Genomic DNA, 24925 nt, shown 5'->3' on the forward strand with positions numbered 1-24925 from the left:
TCCAAACTGGAATCCCATTTGCCAGGAAAAGAAGAGGAAGCAGAAACAGCCACTGGGGAGTCAGACCTTGTGTCCACCACAAAGCGACATGAGGAAAGTACAGCAGGGGGCCAAGTCCGAGGGAGTGACAGGGAGTGGCAGACGCTGGCAGGTGGATGGCGCGGGGGTGGGAAGCCACACTGAGGAGGCTGCTGAGGCTGAGACCCACTTCCAGGCCACGGTGCGGCAAAGCACAGACTCTGCCACGGGAACCAGGGGAGGCTGTGCAAAGCTCTAGCTGCTGTGAGGGTGCCGTGGGCGGCAAGATGGGTATCCTGGAGAGTAGCTGGAAGGCTCTCAGCGGAGATGGTGGCCTGGGCTGGAGTAGCAGTGAAGAGGCCAGAAGCGCAAGGATTAGGGATCATGTTAGAAGTAGATTCAGACATGCTGACGGGTCACACATCACAGGGAGAGCTGGTAAGGAAAAGGACAGATGGAGGTTGGCAGGGCAGGCTGGGGTTTGAGCAACTGAGTAGATGCTATTAATAACTGAGATGAGGAAGAGGGACACCTCAGAGGATTGATGGCTTAAAGGCGTGATTGTGTCTGTAACTGTGTGCTGCCTTCGGAGGGACTGGCTAGGGGAGCAGGGCAAACGCTGGTGTCAGGAGGCTTCACAGAAGGGCCAGGTTTCAGTTCAGTCCATCTGAAAAGACGGGGAGGGAGGAGGAGCAGAGGAGGAAGTTGAGTTGGAAGCGGTGCGGGCACTGTGGTTGGGGAAAGGACTCTGGCATCAGATGAACCAGAATCTACAGCCTGGCTCTTCTTCCTTCCTTTGCCACCTTGGGCAAGTCATTTTCCCTGTTTGAGTCTCAGTTTTCTCATTCTGTAACTGGGATGGAAAATGCCTACCCACATATATCTGGTTGGTTTGTTTTTAATGCCCTTTAACTTTTTCTTGTTGTTGTTGTTTTGCTGTGTTGGGCCTTCGTTTCTGTGCGATTGCTTTCTTTAGTTGCGGCGAGCGGGGGCCACTCTTCATCGCGGTGCGCGGACCTCTCACCGTCACGGCCTCTCGTTGCGGAGCACAAGCTCCAGACGCCCAGGCTCAGTAGTTGTGGCTCACGGGCCTAGTTGCTCTGCGACATGTGGGATCTTCCCAGACCAGGGCCCTGCATCGGCAGGCAGACTCCCAACCACTGCACCACCAAGGAAGTCCCGAACCTGATGTTTCTTAAATGCTTTCCGGGATGGCAATCCAGGACACGAGTGTGTAATCTATACATGCATTTGAGAGCAAATATTCCACAAGTAATAATTATGCCAAGGGCATGGAAAACCCACTGATACTTGACCAGGCGATGGATCAAAACCTGGTGGCACAGTGGTTAAGAATTGCCTGCCAATGCAGGGGACACGGGTTCGAGCCCTGGTCCGGGAAGATCCCACATGCCGCGGAGCAACTAAGCCCATGCGCCACTAGTGAGCCTGCGCTCTAGCGCCCGCAAGCCACAACTACTGAAGCCCGCACGCCTAGAGCCCATGCTCTGCAACAAGAGAAGCCACTGCAACGAGAAGCCCGCGCACGCACTGCAACGAAGAGTAGCCCCCACTCGCCGCAACTAGAGAAAGCCCACGCACAGCAATGAAGACCCAATGCAGCCAAAAATAAATAAATAAGTAAAAGAAATAAGAGAAAAAAGTCTTCAAGTATTTGGAAACTAAAGAACACTCTTCTAAACTAACTCATGGGTCAAAGAAAAAAAATCAAAAATGAAATTATAAAAAAAACTACTCATTTACCCAAGGAGTAGAGAAACATGGAAAATTCAGATATATAGGGAAAGGAAAATTAAGTTGATCCATGATGCTACCAATCAATCCCATTCTGTTTGTTTCTATTCAAATTTATTTTTCCCTTTTAAAGACTAGGTCATTCCGTTTTTCAACAATCCTCTTGTTAGTGGCACAGCACTTAGTGGTACAGCATGAACATCCTTTCACGTCAATGGATATTCTCCTACAGTTGTATCTGAAATGCCTGCGCCATAGACCATTGAGACCAGAATGCAGTCACCCACCTGCCCTCGTGTCAGTTATTAGGTGGTTTCTCACATTTCACCAGGAAAAACAATGCTGCAGTTAACTCGCTTGCAGTTCACTGCAAGATCTCCGTTAATTTGTACAGATCGGCCTTAATTTCCTTAATTAAAAAACCAGAGTGGAATTGGCTGGGAGCAAGGACTTAAACTTTTCTAAGATTTTGCATTGTGCATTTCTGGATTGCACTGGCAAGCGTGCTGTTGATGTTACCGTCATGAAGTCCTGCCTGTCGAGTCACTCTGTCCTGGAAGCTCTCAGACTGTTGCTGTCCCCTCCCTTACCCCCCAAGTGTGGCTTCAAGATTGGGTGCCGCCCTGGAGGTGTGGCTTGACCAGGGTCCCTTCTCCCCCTCACCTGGTGCTAAGCCTGGTCTTCTCTGCGAGTGAAGCTGCTGAAGTTGGGGTTCTCGGCCAACTCCCTGAGTTGGACTCAGCTGCTGAAGTTGGTCTGAGGGTGGTAGAGTGCTTCGGCCCGGGCTCCGATGTCCCCGGATGTCATAACCTGTGCTTTCTCCCTCTGTCTAGACCTGGGGCTAGGCGTGCTCAAGGTGCCCAAAGAGGCTAACGAAGGAGGCAGGGCCACGTCTGGGAGCACAAGGAGAGGAAAGCGGCAGCACAGGTCCCCTCAGAACCCACTCCTGGACCGCAGCCTCTGCGGGAAGGTGTTCAGCAGCGCCAGTCCTCTCAGCAAGCACTACCTGACGCACAGCCAGGAGAGGAGACACGTGTGCAAAATCTGCAGCAAGGCCTTTAAGCGTCAGGACCACCTGTATGTAGGAGTCTGGTCGGGATGTCTGTTCAGGGGGCTGCTGGGGGCTGGGCGTGTTCCCGGTTCTTTTGCATCCCCTCCCATCCACCTGCACCGCCCCGCACCGTCGGGTGTCCCAGGTGTGTGCGACCTGTGCTCCTCCCACGGCCAGTGTTTGGTGGGGGCGGGGGGCAGGGCCTACACTGCCCCGGACAGCCCGCCCTCCCCAGCCTCCAGATTCACTCCAGTGAGGAGAGCGCCGCTGCGATTTGCAGACAGGACCCATGTGCTTTAAAAACACACTCCAGAGGCAATTTTGTCATGGAGGGAGTTGGGCTAACTGCGTAGAGAAAGTTTCAGAGTCCCTGGTAGGTGTCTGAGCAGAACAGATATGCACTCCATGAGGAATATATGTTGGGATAACACCAGGGCGTGAGGGGTTCTGAAATGCCTGTTTCTAGAACATGGCAATGCAGTGTTCACTCTCTTTTTTCCTGTTTCAATTCCCCCTTTTATTAACTCGATTTTTTTTCAAAATTTGACTTTAAAAAGCAAGCTCAGTGTAAGAGGAGCAGAATTCCGTTTGTTCTTCATGTCTTAGAAATGATAAGCTTTTCTTGCTGCCGAGGGAGAAGAGACAGACTTTCAAACTGAGAGACTCGTAAGTGGGAGAGGACGATCCCTTGCATGTTTACAGCTCGCCCAGCCTTTACTGAGGCTTCGATGAATCCCGCTTTCATTGTATCCTCTCCCCTCTCGCCATTAAGGATGGGAAATGATTTACTCCTGTCACAAGCTGGTAACAGTTAGGGCTAGAAAGTGGGTCTCCGGATGCCCTCTCTGCTGCTTCCCTCAGATGGAGGCCAAGGGTCCACGTTTGGGAAAGGGTTTCATTATTTACTGGGTCCAATTGATTAGAACCATCCGGGGTAGGATTGTTGGGAACCCAGAGGGTGATTTACCCATTTGTTTATATTTATAATATATTAATGCAGGTATACGTATGATGTAAATATACTACATACTTGCATTCTTTTATATTTGCAGACATTATAGGCGCATTTGGCTTTTTGTTGTTGTTGCTGTGGGGCTCCCAGGTCGCTGTCTAGAGGACTCCTGTGGGAAGGCAAAGACTCCTTTGTTCAAGGAAGGATCATCCCCAAGTTAGCGTTTCCTTAAGTTTGTTCTCAGAACTCTGGTTCTCTGCTTCTCGGGGATGCTAAAAGGGTCTATTTTAAAAACATGGTTTTGTGGGCAAATAAGTTTGAGAGACATGGAAAGTTCAACAGATCTCTCGTTATCTGCTCTGTGGCTTTTCAGTTTGCTCCTAGGAACCTCCAAGAAGTAAAGAGTGTTTTTCCCAAACTTATTTGCCAGCTGAGCCCAAGTCCTCAGGGAGCAACTCTGGAGCCTGGTGTTCCTTAGGAACCCACTTTGGGGAACTCTGACTTGACTCCCACTGATGTTTTTAATCTCAGATTAGGGGTTTGCTTAGGGGTGAGGGCAAGAGCTCCCCCTTCCAGAAGGCTTTGGCCATAGCAGGGGTCTTTCCTCATAGGGTCTGAGCACAGTTTCTGAGTTGCGATGCTGCTGCCCCCTGGGGACACGCCTGGGTTCCTGCAGTGGGTGACCCACGCCGAGACACCCACTAACTTTCTCCTCATGTGATTCCAGGACTGGGCACACGCTCACCCACCAGAAGTCCAAGCCCTTTGTGTGCATTGAGCAGGGCTGCAGCAAGAGCTACAGCGACTACCGCTCCGTGCGCCAGCACTACGAGGTCCAGCACGGCCTGTGCATCCTCAAGGAGGTCCCTCCGGAGGAGGAGCCCTGCGGGAACTCACCCCGTGTGCACGAGGTGGCCTGCCAGCCCGCACCCGCGAGCCTGTGGTCCCTGGTGCCCCCGGAAGCCCCATCCCCCATCTCCCTCTTGTCCAACCGAGACCTCCTGCGCTGTATCGTGAGCAGCAGCATCTGCCAGAAGATCCCTTCTCCCGGGCCAGCCCTGGGAGGGCCTTCAGACAGCGGCGAAGGGAGGATCGCGGCCTGTTCCTCCCTGCCCTCGTCAGGGTCCTCCTCCTGCGGCCCAGCCAGCACCCCGGCGGCCCCAGGAGCCCTGGGCACTGAGGTGTTCCCGAGGATCCCCGGCCCCCACGGAAGGAGCCGGGCACGGACGTGTTCACAGCCGTCCACTCACGGGCAGCGGAGAACAGCGGCCCCGACCCAGCCGAGCCGGAGCTGCCGCTGCTCCAGCCCTCGTCATCCCTGGAGGGCTGGCCCGAGGGCGCTCCCTGCCCGCCTGCCTGCCTCTGTTCCATGGCCAGACTGTCCCCGCCAGTTCCCAGCCATCAAGCCACAGTTTCCAGTGGCTCTGAAACCTGTCGGGCTGCCCTAAGAGCAAAGGAAACAGTATGTTTGTCGTCCACAAGCCCTCTGCAGTGCCGTCCCGGGACGGCTCCGAGCCGGGCCCCGGGCTCAGCAGCGACTCCCCTGCTGGGGAGCCCTCACCCAGCCAGTGCACCGGTCTGGAGGACACGCCGTCTTTCCCTCCCACGCTCCTGAAGGCCCAGGGGGAGGCCTCGGGCGACCCCAGATATGTCAGCACCAGCGGGGAAGACGACTCCTGGGCTTCCAAGAAGAGCAAGTTCGACTGCGACTCCTTCTCGCGGCAGAACCCTGGTGAGCCTGGCCCCCAGGACGGCCAGAAGTCCAGCGGCCTCCCGTCGGATGCCACACCGCTCTTCCAGCAGCTGGTCCTGAAGGCTCAGGAGTCTCTGGTGAGCCACGAGCAGATGCAGGTGTTCCAGATGATCACCAAGTCCCAGCGGATCTTCTCCCACACGCAGGTGGCCGCCGCCTCCTCCCAGCTTCCCACACCCGACGGCAAGCAAGTTGCCCTGAAGTCACTGCAGGGGCCGTGGCCACAGCAACCCCCACCTGTGGCACCCACTGTTGACTCTCTCCATGCTGGCCCCGTGAACCCTGATCCAGAGGGGTCCCTAGCCCGCAGGAGAAAATCCACACCCGCTTTACCCACAGAGCCCTCCCCCAGCAGCGTGAGCCAGGACCCAAAGGGAAGACCAAAAGTGGCTGCTGCTCCACCTGCCCCCACGGCGGCGTCCCTGGACCCTCCTGGAAACCCAGACATCTCCTCTCTGGCCAAGCAGTTGCGATCCTCGAAAGGGACCTTGGACCTAGGGACATCTTCTCCCTCGGGGCCTGCATCAGACCCAGTTAGGAGGGGAGGAGCCATCCAGAGCCCACCTCCCAGGGAAGCAGGCCCAGGCTGAGAATGGCACGGCTTCCGGGGCCACAAAAGGTGGAGAGGGCCCGGCCTGCTCCTGGGGCGGAGGCTACAGGCTCTTCTCTGGCAACTCCGGGGCCCAGCACTTCCGGAAGGAGAAAGTGAAAGTGGATATTTGCTGTGCAGCTTCTCCAAGCCAGGTAGCCATGGCCTCCTTCTCGTCGTTGGCCGGGCCTCCAGCGGATCCCCCCTGGGACTCCAAGTCCAAGCTGATGATACTCAACAGGATCCAGGTACCAGGGCCCTCTCACGGGACCTGACCATGCGGGGGGCAGAGTCTCGTCCTTACCTGTGTCCGTGTTTCTGACTTGTCCAGGCACTGTATTTAACCTCAGCAAATCCTCAGATGCAGTTTGTTTACAGAGGGGCGAATGAAGTTCCAGAGAAGGGATGGTTCCTCCCATCACCCTCCACCCTGCAACACACACACACACAACAGAACAGGGCTTTAGAGTTGTCAGAGACACTTTGCATCATGTTTCTTCACTAAGCTTTTTCTATTTGCTTTCTTTCTGCCTTTCGCTTCCTTTTGGATTTGCCTCCTTCACTTCTTCAGAGAATGTAAAGGCAGAGCTCCTTTACCCTTGATATTTGTACGTGAAATGCTGTGTCTATTCTGGTTGTGAATCACAGGTCCACAAGTCCGACTTGGCCCCTACTGCAGGCCTGGCACTGGTCCGCCCTTTTGGAGCAGCTTGGGTCCTCCCACATCGTGCCCACGAGGTCCTGGGCGCAGAGAGCTTGGCCACGTCTCTTCGTGATGTTCCGAGGTCCAGCATCTTTCCTGTCGCACCACAGCTACCTCCTCCTCTTTTTTTTTTCCACAGCTTTAATATTCACGTGCCATCTAATTCGCCATCTTGAAGTGCACCATCCAGTAGTTTTTAGTTTGTTTACGAGGTCGTGCTCGCATCGCCACTCTTTGCCAATACACTTTCATCACCGCAAAAAGAAACCCCACACCGTTGGTTGTCACCCGCAATCTCTCCATCCCTCCCAGCCCCTGGCAACCATGCATCTACTTTCTGTCTCCATGGATTTGCCTATTCTGGACACTTCATGTGACGGGAATCCTAACGCTGCGTGGCCTTTTGTGTCTTTTGCTTCTTTCACTTAACCTGATGTTCTCAGAGTTCCTCTGTGCTGTAGCACGGGTCAGAACTTCACTCCTTTTTATCGCTGGTAACTTGTGCATTGTATGGAAACACCACATTTTATTTATCCATTCATCAGATGATAGATATTTGGGTTGTTTTCCCTTCTTGGCCATTGTGATAACGGTGCTATGAACATTTGTGTACAGATTATTGTTTAGACATATGTTTTCATTTCTCTTGGGAAATACCTTGGAGGGGAATTGCTGGGCTCTAGGGTAATTCTATTGGAGGAAGTGCCAGACTTTCCCAAAAAGCTGTGCTGTTTTATATCCCTACCCAGAGTGTATGAGGCCTGCAGTTTCTCTGCATCCTCACCAACACTTGTTCTTGTCCAGTTGGTTCACCTTAGTGGGTGGGAAATGATAATCTCATTATAGTTTAATTTGCATTTCCCCGATGGCTAATAATCCTGAGCATCTTTTAATGGCCATTTGTATATCCTCTTTGGGTAAGTGTCTATTCAGACCCTTTGCCCATTTTTAAATTGGGTTGTGATTTTATTTTTGAGCTGTGAGAGTTCATTATGTATCACTGATACAGAAATATACATAGTCCCTTATCAGATACATGATTTGCAACTTTTTTCTCTTATTCTGTCTTTTCACTTCTTGATGATGTCCTTTGAAGCACAGAAGTTGTAAGTTTTGATGAAGTCCAATACGTCTGTCTTTTGTTTGGTTTTGGAGTCATCCAAGAAACCACTGCTTACTCCAGGGTCACCAAGAATTATACCTGTGTTTTCTTCCAAGTCTTATAGTTTTCACTCTTGCATCTCATTTCTGATATGTTGGCTCAGATGTATTTTCGTCTTCAGGGTGGAAATATCTACCGGCTTCCCCACCCGATGAAGGAGGAGAACATGGCGGGTGGCTGGTAAGTTCAGAAGCCCCTCGGGAGAACTCTGGTGGCTTTGATGTGCTGGCCCTGGGTGAGCGAGCTCTGGATGCTTCACTCCTGAAGGGGTGAGCACCAGGCCACGGAGAATCGGGGGCATCATGTCCATTTCTTTAGGGTTCGTCCAAAGCTGTCTGTCAGAGGATCAGTGTTTGGGGACGGAGTCCCATTCTCCCTTTCTTCCCCACAGGAACCAGCACAGTGGTGGTCCCACAGACTGGGCAGAGCCAAGGAGCACTTACGTCTGCAAGAATTGCAGCCAGATGTTTTATACAGAGAGAGGGCTGAGCAGCCACATGTGTTTTCACAGCGACCAGTGGCCGTCACCTCGAGGGAAGCAGGAGCCGCAGGTGAAGGGGCGCGAAGCTGCCATTCATCTCAGGATGGAGCCGTCCTCCTGCAGGGAGCCTGGCTGGGGGCCGGGAGTCAGGGCTGTGCTGCTCTGGAGGGGCCCCTTGCTCCCTACGTACTGTGTCTCTTAAAGGGCTGGCTCTTCTCTGTGTGTAGGTGTGTGGCATGGAGTTTTGCAAGCCACAAAGACAGGTGCTGAGGCCAGAAGGGCACAGGCAGAGTTCCCCGGGAGGCAGGAAGTCCTTGGACAACATGACCGCCGCCCCTTTGGTGGTCCCTGTTTCGGTGCCAGTGGCTCCAGCGAACCATCCCCTGGGGAGCAAGGTGGGTGCACTTCCTTCCAGCTGCTTTCCAGCTGCCAGTGGGAGCTGTGAGAAAAGCCCCCAAATCCTGACTCCAGAAGAGCTTGATTTGCGTGTTCATTCATCCATTCAACCTCCAGTGAACTTCCTTTGTGTCTGGCCCTGTGCTGGGCAGGGCTGGGGACACTGCAGCGACCACAACAGGCCTGCCCCCGTCTCCTGGGGCTCCCAGCCCAGCGGAGTAGATAGACCCATCCCCGGACACTGACGACCCAGAACGGGCCGGGCTGGGAGAGGGAGCTGTGGGAGCCCCAAGGGCACCAGAGACCCTGCCTGAGGAAGGGGGCGTTGCAGCTGAGAGCCGGAGGATGAGGAGGGGTAAGATGGGCAGAGAGGAGGGGAGATTGCGTGGAGGTAAGAGAGAGTGTAGCAAGCTCAAGCCGTCGTCTTTTCAGCCTGTGCTGGAAGACCCCACCTGGAGAAGTCCATGCTGGACTCGGGTACAGGGTGCATGGAGCCCACTGTTTGTCTCCCAGGAGCTGCTGTCATTTTGAGGGCAACAGGTTTTCCTTTTGTCATGCTGTTGCATCCGTCTGGCCCCCACACTTTAAGTGCCAGTCACTTTAACAACGGATATGAGTTTCCAAAATGGTCTGAGTGAGGGCCTCTCCTTGGGGTGGGGGTGGGTGCCTGAGAAGGCCCCAGCGTCAAATGTCGCCCGGCTTAGGGTCTGGAGTCTGGCTCAGGCGTGGTGGCCCTGCCCGGCTTCCTGCGCTGAGGACTCTGGGCATGGCCATGCTGGGTGTGCATTTGGCTGGTCAGTACCCTTTCCCACTCTCAGGCCATCTTGAGGTCTGAGCTTTGGGGCCGGTGGCCTCAGGTGACCCCCGTGGTTCTGAAGTCTCTTCTTCTCCAGGGACAGGAGAAGGACGGGGAAGAGAGAGACAGCAAGGAGAGCAGCCAACACAGGAAGCGGAAGAAGCTCCCACGGCCCGAGGCACTGCTCATCCCTCCTCCGCCCTCCATGTCTGGGGAGCCGGGCCCGGGAGGATGCCGCCAGAGCTGCCTGCGCTCGCCCGTGTTCCTGATGGACCACCTCCTGAAGGGACTGTCCCAGTGACCTCCCTACACACCGCCCCCGATGCTCAGCCCCATCCGGGAGGGCTCTGGGCTGTATTTCAACACTCTCTGTTCCACATCTGCCCGGGCCCGTCCCGACAGGCTCATCAGCGCCATGCTTGGTGAGTGAGCTTGATCGCCCCATGATGGGCCTGCGGGGGGCCAGACCCCCGCCCCCTGTAGAATTTGGTCCAGCCATTCTCTCTGGCCTACGCCTGGGTCTGCTCTGGGGGTCCCGTTGCTGTTCAGAACTATCCCAGGACCATCTGGGACCAGCAGCCTTCTAGGTGCTTATGACTTTGTAGCCAGAAAGAAAATAGACGCCATTTAGCCTAAGCACCCTTCTGCCTGCCCTTTCGAGTAATTGTTTAAACAGCTTTATTGAGGTATAATTCACATGCCATATGAATCACCCATTTAAAGTGTACAGTGATTTTTTAGTGTATTCTTAGGATTGTACACCCATCCCACAATCTAATTCTAGAGCATTTTCATCACCCCAGAAGATTATATCCACGAGCGGTGACACACAGGCCCTGTAGCCCCCAACTCCTCAGCCCTGGGCAACCACCAGTCTACCAACCTACTTTTTCTACGGGTCTCCCTATTCTGGACATTTCATGTAATTGGAATCATCAAATACGTGACATTCTGTGTCTAGTTGTTCACTTAGAATAATGTTGTCAAGGTTCATGTTGTAGTATGCATCAGTGCTTCATTTCTTTTTATGGATGAATGATATTGAATTCTCTGGATAGACAACATTTTATTTATCCATTCATCAGTTGACGAGCATTTGGGTTGTTTGTGTCCTTTGGCTGTTGCAAACAGTGCTGTTAAGAACATTTATGTGTACGTTTTTGTTGGACATAAGTCCTCATTTCTCTTGGGTATATAACTCAGAGTGGAATTGCTGGGTCAAAGGGTAACTATGTCTAACCATTTAAGGAACTGCCAGACTGCTTTGCAAAATGGCCGGGTCATATTAAATTTCCACCAGCATTGTATGAAAGTTGCAGTTTCTCCACATCCTTGCTCACACTTCTTAGCTGTCTTTTTTATTACACCCATCCTAGTGGGTGTGAAGCGGTAGCTCATTGTGAGGTGTTTGTTTGTTTGTTTGTTTTGTGGTACGTGGGCCTCTCACTGTTTGTGGCCTCACCCGTTTTGGAGCACAGGCTCCGGATACTCAGGCTCAGCAGCCATGGCTCACGGGCCCAGCCACTCCGCGGCATGTGAGATCTTCCCAGACCGGGGCACGAAACCATGTCCCCTGCATCGGCAGGCAGACTCTCAACCACTGCGCCACCAGGGAAGCCCTGTCTTGCTACCTTTGTGGAAAGTCAGTTGACCATAAATGATTTGAGATGTTTCTTCTTTTTTAATACAGATATTTTACAGCTATAGATTTCCTTCTGAACATTGCTTTAGCTACATTTTGTAAGTTTTAGTATGTTTTTTTTTTTTTTTTTTCTTTTTGTGGTATGCGGGCCTCTCACTGTTGCGGCCTCCCCCGTTGCGGAGCACAGGCCCCGGATGCGCAGGCTCCGTATGCGCAGGCCCAGCGGCCACGGCTCACGGGCCCAGCCGCTCCGCGGCATATGGGATCCTCCCAGACCGGGGCACGAACCCGTATCCCCTGCATCGGCAGGCGGACTCTCAACCACTGCGCCACCAGGGAGGCCCTATGTTGTGTTTTTATATTCATTCAGCTAAAGTATTTTCTAATTTATCATTCCACTTCCTGTTTAATACACTGACTGTTAAAGAGTGTGTTGCTTAATTTTCACATATTTGTGAATTTTCCAAATTGCTGCCTTTTATTGATTTGTAATCTAATTCTCTTTTGGTCAGAGTACATACGTTGTTTCTTTTTCAATTTAATTTATTTAATTTATTTATTTATTTATTTTGGCTGTGCTGTGCGGTTTGCAGGATCTTAGTTCCCCCACCAGGGGTCGAACCCATGCCCCCTGCAGCGGAAGCGTGGAGTCCTAATGACTGGACCGCCAGGGAATTCCCTTAAATTTATTTTAAAATTTAAAATTTATTGAGGCATGTTATATGGGCTAGAATCCGGTCTGTCTTGAAGAATGTTCCATGTGAATTTGAGAAGAATGTATTCTACTGATGTTTGGTGGAATGCTGTATTTTGTCTGTTTTGTCTAGTTAGTTTCAATTTCCTTGTTGATCTTCTGCCTAGTTGCCCTATCCACTGTTGAAAGTATTGAAATCTCCAACTATTATTTTTTAATGGTTTATTTCATCCTTCAGTTCTGTCGTTTGTTGCTTGGTGTATTTTGGGGGTCTGTTTGTAGGTGTGTATATGTTTGTAATTGTCACATCTTCCTCACGGCTTGACCTTTTATCATTAGGATGTGATTGTGACATCATTTGTCATTATTACAATAATTTTATCATTATCTCTAGTAATATTTTTGGTTTTAAAGTCTAATGTGCCTGACATTAGTATAGCCATTCCATTCTCTTTTTTGGTTGTTGTTTGCTTGGTATATATTTTTCTCTTCTTTTACTTTCAGCCTATTTGTGTCTTTGAAAATAAAGCATGTTACCTCTAGACACCATTAGGTGGATCATGTGTTTTTTATCCAGTCTTACAAACTCTGCCTTTTGATTGGTTTGTTTAATCCATTCTTGTTTAATGTTATATTGATATGGTTGGATTTACATCTGCCATTTTGCTTTTTATTTTCTATACGTTACATGTCTTTTTCTCCCTCTGTTCCTCCTTTCCTGCTTTCTTTTGTATTAAGTGAGTATTTTCTAGTGTGACATTTTAATTCCATTAATTTTTCAATGTTTCTTAGTCATTTCTTAGTGGTTGCTCTAGGACTTAAAATATATGTCTTATCAGAATCTGTTAGGATGTGTAATAACTCATTAACAGTGAAATATAGAAACACTGCTCCTATCTAGCTCTATTCCTTCTAACTCTTTTGCTATTATATGTGAGAGACCCAGTAATACCGTACTGGTCATGTTTATTGCTTTATATAATTTTATTTTGTGTAAAAACACTGAGCGGATAAAGGAAAGCAAGCATGATTTATAGAGGTTGTTATATTAACCTTCTTATTTAGCATTTCTGATCTCTTCATTTATTCTTGTGGATTTGAGTTACTGTCTGAGGTGATATTCTTTTACTCCAATGCAGCTGTGCTCCTTGTGCAGTTACTGTCACATATATTATATTTCTATATGTTACAGGCCCACAATACATATTGTTTTATGCAGTTATTTTTAAGGCCATTAAAAAAAGAAAAGAAATATGTAATCCTAGTGATTTTTATAGTTACCCATATTTACTAGCGCTTCGCTTTTTTTTTTTTTTTGGTTTGGATTCAAGTTACCATCTGATGTCATTTGCTTTCAATCTGAAGGACTTTCTTTACTATTTATTTTTATTAGGGATATATAATTCACATACCATACAATTCATCCCTTTAAAGTATAGAATTCACTGGTTTTTAGTATATTCACAGAGCTGTGCAACCATCACTACCATCAGTTTTCAGAAATTTTCATCATCCCCAAAAGAAGCCCTGTACTTATTAGCAGTCCCTCCTTTCCATCCTCCCCATCCCCAGCCGTGGGTAACGACTAATCTACTTTGTCTCTATCGATGTGGCTATTCTGCATATTTCATATGAGTGGAATCATACAGTATGTGGTCCTTTATGAATGCCTTCTTTTAGTTAGCATGATGTTTTTAGGTTTCATCCAAGTTGCAGTATGTATCAGTACTTTGTTCCTTTTTGCGGGCTGAATAATATTTCACCTTTAATATTTCTTGTAAGGCAGGTCTGCCAGCAACAGGTATCCTCAGTTTTTATTTATCTGGGAGTGTCTTTATTTTACCTTCATTTTTGCAAGATAATTTGCTGAATATAAGATACTTGGTTAACACTTTTTTACTTTCAGTAATTTGAATATATTATCCCATTGCCTTGTAACCTACATCGTTTCTCTTAAAAAGTTAGCTGTTAATTTTACTGTAGTGCCCTTGTATGTAACAAATTGTTTTTCCCTTTTTGCTTTCAAGATCTTATCTTTATTTTTGCTTTCCACATTTTGCCTATGTTATGTCTGGATGTAGAGCTCTTTGTGTTTAATCTTTGTTGGAGTTTGTAGAGTTTGCTGGATATACATATTGTTTTTCATCAACGTTGGGAAATTTTCAGCCATTAATACTTTAAATATTCTGTCCCTTTCTCCCCTCTTTCTGGTACTCCCAATACATATATATTGTTGCATGTAATGACATCTCACATTTCTCTGAGGCTCTCTTCACTTTCCTATATTTTTTTCTCTCTGTTCTTCAGATTTCATAGTCTCCATTGTTCTATCTTCAGGTTTGCTGATCGTTTCTTCTGCCAGCTCAGATCTACTGTTGAGCCGTATTTTGGTTATTGTACTTTTTTAACCCCTGAACTATTTCCATTTGGTTCTTCTTTTTTTTGGCTGCATCGCACAGCATGCAGGATCTTACTTCCTCTACTAGGGATCACACCCATGCCCCCTGCAGTGGAAGCGTGGAGTCTTAACCACTGGACCGCCAGGGAAGTCCACATTTGTATCTTTTTAAAAACTAATTTCCATCTCTTGATGGCATTTTCTCTTTGATGACAAATTTTTATTTTATCTTGCTTTAATTCTTTAAGCATGGGAGCCAGGGGAAGAAGCAGCCCCCATCTCCTTGGCTGCACCTACCTGGGTAGAGCTTCCTTTACAAAGAGCTGGGGGCTAGGTGGGTAAGGGGGTGGGCCATGGCTCCAGTGCCACAGACTCTCACTGTTCTTCCCGAGATTTAGTAGGTTTTCTTGAATGAGTATTTCTTTTTTTTTTTTTTTGCTGTACGCGGGCCTCTCACTGCTGTGGCCTCTCCCGTTGCGGAGCACAGGCTCCGGACACACAGGCTCCGCGGCCATGGCTCGCGGGCCCAGCCGCTCTGCGGCATGTGGGATCTTCCGGGATCGGGGCACGAACCCGTGTCCCCTGCATCGGCAGGCGGACTCTCAACCACTGCGCCACCATGGAAGCCCTTGAATGAGTATTTCTTAAAATGCTGTATGCCTTTGGGACAACGTGCAGAGACTTTAGCTTACTGTTCTTTTTTTTTTTTCTTTTTCAATGATTTTTGTCAGTAAATCTGTTGTTTTGCCGAGTTCCTTACTCTACATTTTCAGAAGTCTTATCCCACTTCCATGCAATCTTTTTATTTTATTTTATTGTGATGTGAACAGTTAATCTGTGATCTGCCCTTTTAACAAAGATTTAAGTGTGCAATACAGTATTGTTGACTATAGGTACAATGTTATACAGCAGATTTCTAGAGCTTGATTAATTGAAACTTTATGCCCATTGATTAGTAACCTCCCATTTCCCACTGCCCCAACCCCTGGTAACCCCTATTCCACTCTTTGATTCTATCAATATGAATTCAACTACTTTAGATACGTTATATAAGTGGAGTCATGCAGTATTTCTCTTTCTGTGACTGGCTTATGTCACTTAGTATAATGTCCTCAATGGTCATCCATGTTGTTGCATATTGCAGAATTTCTTTTTAAGGCTAAATGGTATTTCATTGTATGTTGATGTCACATTACCTTTATGTGCTCATCTGTCAGTGGACATTTAGGTTGTTTCCACATCTTGGCTATTATGAATGGTGCTGGAGTGAACATGGGAGTTGAGATATCTTTTTGAGGTCTTGACTGCAGTTCTTTTGGATGAATACCCAGAAGTGGGTTTGCTGCATGATATGGTAGTCCTACTTTTAATTTTTGAGGAAACTCCATACCATGCAATCTTTTTTTTCCAATTTTCAATTTTATATTGGATTAGAGTTGATTTACAATGTGTTAGTTTCAGGTATACAGCAAAGTGATTTTGTTATACATAATCACATATCTATTGTTTTTTAGATTCTTTTCCCATAGAGGTTATTACAGAGCATTGAGTATAGTTCCCTGTGCTATACAGTAGGTCCTTGTTGATTATCTATTTTATATACAGTAGTGTGTGTATACCATGCAATCTTGAAGAGCCTGCTTTTAGCTGCTCTGGAAAGGCAGGCAAAAAGGGCCTCATGGGTCAGTTGTAGCCAGTCTCCTTGAGGCTCTTCTTTGGGTGTTTTCCAGATCACATGGACGGCTCTTTTGGCATCAGTGTGGTGAAGGACAACAGCAAGATCAGCACTGAACCGTGAGTTGGAACAGACTTAGAACCTGAGGGTCCTTGCAACGTGGGGATGCTTTTACCCTCCTTGCATTCCAGTGTCGGTTTTTCCCAAGGGAGCCTTCATCACGGGAAAGTCAGGTCTAGACCCAGAACCTCTCTAGGAGAGAAGTGGTGGATTTTTCCAGGTGTTTCCCCAATATTCCTTCTGTCCAGACATACCATAGTTGGATGTCTGCAGACAGAATGCCCAGCACCCTGGGGTTCTAGATAGAATTGGTGATGGCGCAGTGAGATACTGTTTTGTAGCTTGGATGTTCCCTTGGATACAGAAGAATGCCAGGTATCAGCACATACCTCCCCTGTCCTAGACCCCAAACGCCTGAAGCCAGAAATCTGGCGAAAAAGCAAATTGGAGGAAGGAAGAAAGTATCCCTCAAGAGGTCTCTGGAATACCAGTGGCGTGTCTGCTGGGCTGATGAGCACTCTCTGTGTCTGAGAGATGGCCAAAAGGTGGGTTCCACAGCCCTGCTGAGCAGGGCTCACCACACATCTCTCTTGTATTTCCCATCTTGGTCACACACATATACCTTTTATGTCCGTGTGTGTGGCCTCATTTCAGACACATCAACATAGGGAGCCAGTTTCAGGCTGAGATCCCAGAGCTCCAGGACAGATCACTGGCTGGAAGTGACGAGCATGTAGCTACTCTGGTCTGGAAGCCATGGGGAGATGTGATGACCAACCCGAAGACGCAGGATAGGGGTGACTGAGACTTTGGGGCCAGGTTCCCGAGAGCCCTCCTCCATGTCCAAGGGGTTTCTCCTCCCAGTTCTCACCTTGACCAAGAAGCAGTGATCCCCAGGCGGGGGTGGGGTGGGCAGAGCTGGCCTTCAGCGCAGGACTGCTTTGCTGTGCTGCAGTCCCTTGCCCCACCTCTCCTCTCACCCAGTAGCTGGCCAGGCCATCCAGAGCAGGTGCCAGGAGCAGGGTTTCTGCCCATCCTTGTCGCTCCCTTCCCTCAGCCTGCTTGTAACAGAGAGGTGAGGGAGATGGTGACAGGAGCCCCCCACCCCATCTGTGCTGTTGGGGAGGTTTCCTCTCTGGCACTTGCTGACCCTCTGTGTCTCCTCTCCTTCTCGCTGCCGGGCTGCCTGCTGGAAACAGTGACCGAGCTCTGCAACGTGGCCTGCTCCAGCGTGATGCCGGGCGGGGGCACCAACCTGGAGCTCGCTCTGCACTGCCTGCATGAAGCCCAGGGCAACATCCAGGTGCGGTGCAGGCGGGGCGGGGGCTCAGAGGAGCTGTGGGAAGCTCCCTGGTCTCTTAGGGCCAGGGGCTCTAGGCGCAAGACACGTGCCTTCTACTTGGGGCTTTGCAGCTCACGAGAACCAAAGGCTGGCCACCCACCCTTCTCCCTGGTCGCTTTGGGACTGGTGGTGTCCTTTGGAACGTAGGGGAAATGCACACATACGGGCTCAATCAGTTATTTCTCTGGGGTGACAGCAGAGCACCAGGGTTCCTCCAGCGTTACCTCATCTCAGCGCGGCACTGGGGAGGCGGTGCCTAGCAGAACCAACTCAGGGCCTGCATTCATCTGGTTTATTTACTGAACATTAACTTTTGGATTAAAAATGGTGTATGCAAACCTCTGATGCAACAGAAATGCCTCTGCCTCCTCCAAGGACCCTCCTCACAATCCTGAAGTTTAGAAAATGAAGAAGTCCAACTGTGTGTAGTGGGAGAGGAAGTCACGTCACCCGAGTTGGAGACCCAAGAGTCAGGGCTACATGGTGCTTTTTCTCAAGCTGAGAGGCAGTGGCTGGCACGTGGTGGGTGCTGAGCAGAGTAATCAGCACACATTTACTGGGTCCTCCTGATACCTGGTGATGTCACGGTATCAGGCTGGGGCCAGCTCAGGGGCCCATTCTTGGTTTAATGCTCTGCTGCCACCATCTTGAAATTCTTAATAGTTTCTGAGCACAGGGCCCCGTGTTTCCATTTTGCGCTGGGTCCTGCAAACTGCATAGCGAGTCCTGACCGGGGTTACGCTGTTGAGCAAGACAAATGCCCTCTCTTTGCAGGGCTTACATTTTAGGAGAGTGAACACATGAAATACATTTTTTAAAAGTGATAGATAATGATTAGTGCTATGAGGACCGTAACATGGGGTAGGGCAGGGGCAGTGCCACTCCAAATGCTGCTCCCTGAAGAAATAAGGAGCTTGTGCCAGAATAAGTCCACACACTGTTTCGTCATCAAGTAAATCTTGCTATGAAAAAGGTAACGTCAGCTGCACTCAACAGTCCGCTTAGTGCTGTAGGCAATGTGTCCCAAGTGGTTCACAGCTGGTGGCCAGTCCACAGACCGACCACACTTTGAGTCGCCCTGGGGTAAGGGTGGCTTTAGGGAGGGCTGCACATATTTTCTGATTGGATGAAAGAATGAAGGTGGGCCTCTACCTCACCTTCCCTCCCTCAGAGAGTTGCCCACCACTCCTGTCGTTCCAGGTTGCCCTGGAGACCCTGTTACTGAGAGGACCCCAGAAGCCACGGACTCACCCTCTCGCCAACTATCACTACACAGGTAACGAGCGTGGCTGCCCGCGTGGTTTTGGCCTGGCTGAGGCCCCTGCGAGCCAGTCACTTTCCATGGCAAGCTCTGCACGTGCCTCCCGGAGTTCTCTTGGGGCCTGCACCTGCCCTCCCAGAAGGGCCCGTCCTCTCTGGGGGACTCAGTGGGTGCTGTTCTCTAGTTGGATCCAACCTTCCCCTTTCCACTGGTTCCCTCGTGGGCTCTTCCTGGCCAGAAGGGGAGTGCCAGGTTGGGGTGGGCTCAGGTTTCCCAGTTGAGCACTCCAGCCTTGGAGTCAGGCAACCAGGGGCCCACGCCTGCCCTTGGCAAGTCTCTTAAGCAGAGGAAGCCTCAAGTTGCTGCACCTGTCAAGTGGGGATGGTAATCGCCCCTACCTGCTAAGGTTTTTGTGAGGATTGTGTGAGATAAAGCAAGTAAGGGGCTTAGCAGAAATCTTGGCATATAAGTGGCGCTCGGTGGCCTGAAAAAGGAGGGGAGTCTGCACTTCAGCCGTGGCTGTGGTCCCAGAAGGAGAAACATCCTTCCTCCTCTTGGCTGTTTCTCCAATAGGTTCGGACATCTGGACCTCCATGGAGAAGAGGCTCTTTAAGAAGGCATTCCGTGCCTACAAGAAGGACTTCTACTTGATACACAAGATGGTAAGGCGAACATGGCAGGCTGGTGTAGACAAGGCTCCTTCACACGGCCGAGGCGCTAGAACTGCAGGGCCTTTCAGGGGCGATACTCTGCTCATGCTGTGAACAGTTGACAACTACAATGCCATTGCTTGGAACAACCTGAAACGGTAGAGAAATGAATCCCATGTTCAAAATAAAGCCCTCCAGACCCCTCCCCACAATCCTACTTCTCATTTGATAACCTGACAGGTATTTATTGCCCATACGGATTTTACACACCTATATGCACTTTCTCAAAAAAGGATGACATCATATACTTAATATCCTGCTGATTAGTTTGCTCTTTTTTTTAACTTGATGTACGCAAAATTGCACATAATCGAAGTGTGAGATTTAATGTTTTTGACATAGTTATACACTTGTAAGACCACCACGATGATCAAGATAATGAGAGTATCCTTCACCCCCAAAAGTTCCCTCCTGCCCCTTTGCAACCCTTCCTTCCTGCCACCCGGGTCCCTAGTCAACTCTTGTCTACTTTCTGTCACTCTAAATTAGTTTGCATTTTCTAGAGGTTTATATAAATGGAATAATCATACAGCACGTGATCTGCTTTGTCTGGCTTCTTACACTCAACCTAATGATTTTGAGATTCATCCATGTTGTCGTGTGTACCCATAGTTCATCCCTTTACTGTTGAGGAGTATACCACTGTGTGGACGGATCACCGTTCATTTAATCATCCACCTGTTGGTGGTTTCCAGTTACTGATGACTACAGATAAAGCTGCTCTGCACATTTACATACAACTCTTTGTACGGACATGTACTGGGTTTTTTTTTTGTTTGTTTGTTTTTTTGCGGACACGGGGTTGGGATTATAAATACCTAGGAGGGGAATGAGGGTAACTTATAGTAGATGTATGTTTAACTTTTTAAGAAACTGCCAAACTGTTTTCCAAAGTGGCTCTACCACTTCCCATTCCCACCAGCAGGTTATGAAAGGTCCAGTTGCTCCACACCCTCGTCGACACTTGGTATGCTAAGTCTCTTTAATTTTAGCCATTCTAATGAGTGTACAGTCGCATCTGACTCCATTTTCCTAATGACTAATGATGCTGAGCATCTTTGTGTTTTTTTGCTCTCTGTGCACCTTCTCTGGTGAGCTGTCTGTTCATATCTTTTGCCTCTGTTTTTATTGGAGTGTCTGTGTTTTTATTGAGCTGTAGGAGTTCTTATTTTGTTCTGAACACCAGTCCTTTATCCAGATATATGCTTTGGAAATATTTTCTCCCCATATGCCATTTGTCAGTCTTCTAACAGTGTCTTTTGAAGAAAAGTTTTAAATTTTGCTTAAGCCTAACTTACTAGTTTCTCTTTTATAGACTGTGCTTTTCATGTTGTATCTAAGAAATCTTTGCCTAACCCAAAGTCACAAAGATTTTCCCCTATGTTTTCTTCTGGAGGTTTTATAGTTTTAGGTTTTATTTCTAGATTTATGATCCATTTTAAGTTTATTTTTGTATGGGGTGCGAGGTGAGTTCATTTTTGCATATGGATATTTATTCCAGTACCTTTTGTTGGAAAGACCATACTTTCTCCACTCAGCTGCTTTTGTACCTTTGTTAAATATCAGTTGGCCATATATATATGCATCTACTTCTGGACACTGTATTCTGTTCCATTGATCTGTTTGTCTTTTATTAAGCTATTCCCATACTGTCTTTATTACTGTAGCTTTATTCTAAGTCTTGAAATTAGAAAATGTTAGTCCTTCAACTTTGTTATTCTTTTTCAAAGTTATTTTTTGTATTCTACATCCTTTTTAATTCCCTATGAATTTTAGAAATAACTTGACAATTTCAAAATAAAAATTTCTGCTAGGAACTTGATTGGTACTGTTTTTGACTCGTTACGTCAACTGGGGAGAGTTGTTACCTTAACAATATTGAGTCTTCTGACTCGTGAACAGGGTATATCTCTCTATTTCAATCTTTAATTTTTCAGCAATGTTTTGAAGTTTTTAGTGTACAGTTGTTGCATACTTTTTGTCAGATTTATTCCTAAGCGCTTGGTTTTTTTCAGTTTTTTTTTTTTTTTTTTTTTTTTTTGCGGTATGCGGGCCTCTCACCATTGTGGCCTCTCCCGCCGCGGAGCACAGGCTCCGGACACGCAGTCCCAGCGGCCATGGCTCACGGGCCCCACCGCTCCATGGCACGTGGGATCCCTCCAGGACCATTGCACGAACTCGTGTCCCTTGCATCGGCAGGCGGACTCTCAACCACTGCGCCACCAGGGAAGCCCAGTACTTGTGTTTTTTATGATGTTATAGAGTTCTTTTTATTTTTTATTTTTATTTTTTTTCCTTTTTGCGGTATGCGGGCCTCTCACTGTTGTGGCCTCTCCCGTTGCGGAGCACAGGCTCCGGATGCGCAGGCCCAGCGGCCATGGCTCACGGGCCCAGCCGCTCCGCGGCATATGGGATCCTCCCAGACCGGGGCACGAACCCGTATCCCCTGCATCGGCAGGCGGACTCTCAACCACTGCGCCACCAGGGAGGCCCTAGAGTTCTTTTTTATTTCAGTTTCCAATGGTTTGTTGCTAGTATGTATAGAAATAAAATTGATTTTTATATGGATCTTGTGTTCTGAAATGTTGCCAAACTAACTTACTAGTTTTGGTAACTTTTTTGTGGATTCCACTGAATTTTCTACATAGACAGTCACATCATCTGCAAATAAAGACACTTTTCTTTCTTCCTTTCCAACCTGGATGCCTTTACTTTTTTTTTTTTTTGCCTTTTTTGCACTCTAGAACCACCAGTACAGTATTGAGTAGAAGTGGTGAGAGTGGAAATCCTTGTGTTGTTCATGATATTTGAGGGGAAACCACTCCACCGTTAGCTGTAGGGATTTTGTAGGTCTCATTTATCAGGTTGAAGAGAAGTTCCTTCTATTCCTATTGTGCTGAGAGTTTCCATCAGGAATGGACATTGGATTGTATCAAATGCTTTTTCTGCACCTATCAAGATGCTCATATGATTTCTCTTTTTTAAGTTTAATATGATGAATTACATTGATTTTCGATTGTTAAACCAACCTCACGTTTCTGGGATGAGCTCCACTTAGTCATGGTATATTGTCCTTTATATATATATATACATATATACATACATATATATATATATATATATATATATATATATATATATATATACACACACATATATACACGTATATATATATATACACATATATATATTGTTGGATTCTGTTCGTTAAAGTTTTGTTTAAAAATTTTCATCTATGTTCATGAGGGACATTGGTCTGTAGGCTTCTTTCCTTGTAATATCTTTGTCTGGCTTTGGTATCAGAGAAATGTTGAACTTACGGACTGAGTTGGGAAGTATTCCTTCCTCTTCAGTTTTTTGGAGGGCTCTGCCTAGCTGTCACATAAGGCTATGAGGTATCCACCCCGTAAGGACACTCTGGTTTAATTAGTCCCAGTCGGTAGACATGTGGCTCCACATGATGTCACAGTGAGCGTCCTCGTGTGTACCGTGTGTGCGTTTTCCTGGAGAGAAGCCTTCCCGGGCCAGCCTTGTGGCTCAGAGCGTGCAGAGCTTAGATGGTGTTGACTCTGGTGGCTTCTCTCTGAACTCATTCATCCCCAGGAGGACTTTGTGATTCTCTGTCCCCCGTAGCAGTGGAGCATACCAAGCCGTAGGGGAGAAACGTTTCAGGAGGGCTTTCAAAAAGTGGCGGCTGGCCCCATGGGGAGGGGATTTAGGGCGTCAAGGCCATACTCACTGCTACTCCTGAGGCACTGTCCTTAGCCGGTTTCTGTCTTCCTCCACTAGGTCCAGACAAAAACAGTAGCCCAGTGTGTCGAGTTCTACTACATGCAGAAGAAAATGAACAAGTTTGACTGCGGCCGAGCCCCAGTGCCGGAAAAGAGGGTCAAGAGAGAGCTGGGTGAAGCAGACAGGACAGAAGCGAAGGTAGAGGGTCTCGGGATAGGGCTTCAGGAGTTCAGCACGGATCTGGATGCCCGGTGCCCATCCAAGCTGGCTGGCGGTGGGGGGGTGCACCCCACGACGTCTGGACGCTCTGGACACCTGCTTCTCCCTTAGAAGGGCGGCGGGGCGGTCAGCACCCTTTCATCACCTCTGCCCCCTGTGCAGGTCACTCGTAGCCCTCGGAGGAAACCCAGCCACCGTCCCACCCCCGAATTACAGAGGACTACTGAGAGTTACAGGAGGGAGTCCATCCCCAACTCCAGCCCAAACACCGGCTCGAAGCGGACCCCTGAGCTGCCGGGGAGCAGCAAGGGCCAGGGCTTCTTTCCCTGCCGGGAGTGTGAGAGGTACCGCCCTTTCCCTGGATGCTCCCACACCGCCTGCCCTCAGCCCTCTGGGGTGCCCCCCTCAGGGCTACCCGCCTCCCCCTGCTCTGACCCCTGTGTCCTCTGGTGCCTCCTCAGGGTGTTTGGCAAGATCAAGGGTCGGAATGCCCACATGAAGTGGCACCGGCTTCAGGACCACGTGGATCCCACCGCCAGGGCAAGGTGGCCCGTGGAGCCCTTCCAACTGTAGGAGGAGGAGGGCGAGCTAGGGGCTGGCATCGGCCCTCTGCGTGGGCAGCTAGTTGGGATGGGCACCTCCAGCCCTGTTGCGTCTCCTTTGTTGTTTCTGTACGTTTTCCCTTGTATATAGTATTAAATTTGTTTCTTAAGAAGCTGTCTTCTGGCTTCCCTGCCTGTTGATCCAGCGAAGGCTTTTGAGCCCCTGCCGCTCCCAGAAGCCACAGTGACTGAGTCCCTGCCCTGGAGGACCCTCATGCATGAATGCAGCCAGCATTCATCAAGCACCTGCTGTAGCTGTGCCAGACAATGCCCAGTCCACGTGATGGGGACATAGTGATGGAGGGACAGGCCCCTCCCCTCACAGAGCTTACATTTTAGGAGCGGGAAGGTAGGAGTGATAAAGCAGCAAAAAGGTGAGTTTAGATATCTATAGTGCGTATGCTTCGGGCCGTAATAACAGAGGAGTCGGCGTAGGTTTAAGCTCTCAGGACACGTGGTGGTGCCAGTGGCTCCACGGTGAAGTCAAGGCCTGCCAGCAGTGGCCAGCGTCTGCAAGTCGGCTGCAGCAGCAGCAGCAAGAATCCCCTCTTGTACGCGGAGCACCCAAACCTTCGGAGGGTGCAGGGCAGAGAGCAGCTCCCTCCCTTCCTTGTTGCCCTTTTTAAAAGTGAGGAAAGCTTGTAGCAGCGCCCAACAGAACGCCCCTCACGTCTCCTCGGCCAGAACTGTAGCCCGTGCTCTTTCTAAACTGATCCGTGGCAGTGGAAAGGGAAGTGGCCACCGTTATCCCGGACCCTCAAGATTTGTCTCCAGGGCAAAAGCGTAAGTTGTGTTCCCCCCTGGTTCTCCCCAGTTCCAGGACTGGGGAGAACCAGTGTGTTCCCTCAAATTTCTTGTCACCCGATCCAAACTGGAATCCCATTTGCCAGGAAAAGAAGAGGAAGCAGAAACAGCCACTGGGGAGTCAGACCTT

General features: G+C 49.0%; 1 pseudogene; it reads left to right on the forward strand.

Annotated features, from left to right (window-relative positions):
• The first annotated feature begins 88 nt into the window (after positions 1 to 88).
• LOC132479637 (zinc finger protein 541-like) lies at positions 89 to 24683 on the forward strand (annotated as a pseudogene).
• Positions 24684 to 24925: the final 242 nt, after the last annotated feature.

The sequence above is a fragment of the Mesoplodon densirostris genome, chromosome 19, assembly GCF_025265405.1.
Source record: "Mesoplodon densirostris isolate mMesDen1 chromosome 19, mMesDen1 primary haplotype, whole genome shotgun sequence".
Taxonomy (NCBI): domain Eukaryota; kingdom Metazoa; phylum Chordata; class Mammalia; order Artiodactyla; family Ziphiidae; genus Mesoplodon; species Mesoplodon densirostris.